Here is a 1,975-nt window from a genome sequence, read left to right as displayed (position 1 = left end):
TAATTGGGAGGCTAATGGCTTATATATATTGAAAAGGAAAGTATAAATAATTGATTATGTGAAAAGGAATGGGAATTATGCGGTGAAATGTGTGGCTGCGAAGCTTGGTATCCAAACAAAGTGTGGCTTCTTATATTTTTCATCAAAATTCAATAACCTTGCTATCAAGCAAGACATGCTTTACTTGCTATTCTTACTATCATGGCCTTTAATTAGTTTCATGAAATAAATTAAAGCTCGAAAAACACAAAAGGTAAACATAGATCGCACATTTCGCATTTGCAAATTCAAGAAACATGATTGAATCACTAAAAGGTCAATATACAAAAGAGAGACCTTAAAGCATGAACTTCCTAATGGAAACAAATATATAGAGAAAAAAAATGTCAGCACTGTTTGATTTGCAAAAATGATATATTTTTTTTTAACTTTTTGAATCATTTTTCATAAATTTACAAAAAAAAAAAAAATAGATTTAATATTCAATTTGACCCGTGAAATTTAATGACGAACTCAAATTGATCCCTAAAATTACAACTGACTCAATTCAGCCCCTAAAATTTATAATAGTAATTCATGTTAGCTTATGAACTGATTTCCGTAAATGGTGATTTTATACGTTAATTTGTCAATATTTAGATTCTTGGCCTAAATTTTATATGACTAAGATCTATTATACCTCATAGAAGTTTGATTGTCCCCAACATCCTCACGAAGATGATAATAATAAGAAGTTCAATTTGAAAATTTTGCGATTTTTGGGAGCAAGAGTCAAACTTTTGGAGCTCTAATAAATCTTGATCACATGGAAATTAGGTAAGGAATCCAAATTGCAACAGATTAATGTGCTAAATTAACACATCATTAACGGAGACTAGCTCAAAAGTTAATGTGAGTTGCGATTGTAAAATTCGGAGTCCAATTTAAGTCTATTAAAAAGTTAAAGGTCAAATTGCACCATACTTCAAATTTTAAGGGTCAAATTGAATATTAACTCAAAAAAAGTAAAACAAACCCTTAGAATTAAAAATTTTTTTTTAATGCAATATTGATGTAACAAATTAAATTTAGTTGTTAATGAAATCTCATTAAAAAATTATCAAAATAGTGATTGATTTTAGCTGCTAACAAAATTAATTGTTAATAGAGATTGATCGATTTTTTTATACTAAAAAAGGTTGATCTTAGCGATTGAAATTAGTTGTTATTTCTAACTTAACGACTAATTTAAAAAAAATCAGTTGCTAAATTGATCGCTATTTTTATAATTTCTTGTAGTGAGATGTTGTCGTATCATTATATTTATTGAGTATTGTATTTTACATAATTTTTCAATTTGTTGATGAATATAACAATGATATAGTAACACACATAAAATTAAAATTTGAGATAAATTATGTTAAAAGTTATTCCAATCATTGGAGTTTAAGTATAACCAACAATATTGCGTGCAGCTTTTGTCAAAGTACTTTTAAGTACAATTATTCATTAAAACAATTTGTTCATATTTTTTGTTTGATCTATTTGTACTTCAAATTATACTACTGACCTAATTTGGCAGGTGCTATATTTTCCCTCTCCGGAAATTCTTACCAAGGAATATATATGTGACCTAAAAAAGTTAAACATGAAAAGTACCTGTATTGGGTGAAGTTTAAAATAAAGGGAAAAGTTGGAATAATGTTAAAAAAGTTGAACTAGTGTTTTCACAGTTTATTTTCATTTCAATTTCATTTTCTAATTAAATATAGGGGGCTCATTTTATAATCAACGTAATGCAAGTTTAATATGAGCAATTGATATGGACCTTGACCAATAGTTTCATGTTGCAATCATAGGTCGGATATATAATAAGAGTAATCAGTGCTAGAAAGAATTATGTCTTTTATAAAATTTTTAATTAAATATAATTGTGTTTAGTAGACATTTACATATGCTTTTGGCTTTCGATTTGAAAAATAAATTCTCAAACTGG

The sequence above is a fragment of the Arachis ipaensis genome, chromosome B02, assembly GCF_000816755.2.
Source record: "Arachis ipaensis cultivar K30076 chromosome B02, Araip1.1, whole genome shotgun sequence".
NCBI classification, from domain to species: domain Eukaryota; kingdom Viridiplantae; phylum Streptophyta; class Magnoliopsida; order Fabales; family Fabaceae; genus Arachis; species Arachis ipaensis.
The sequence above is the reverse complement of the archived record's forward strand: the minus strand, read 5'-3'. Positions refer to the sequence as shown.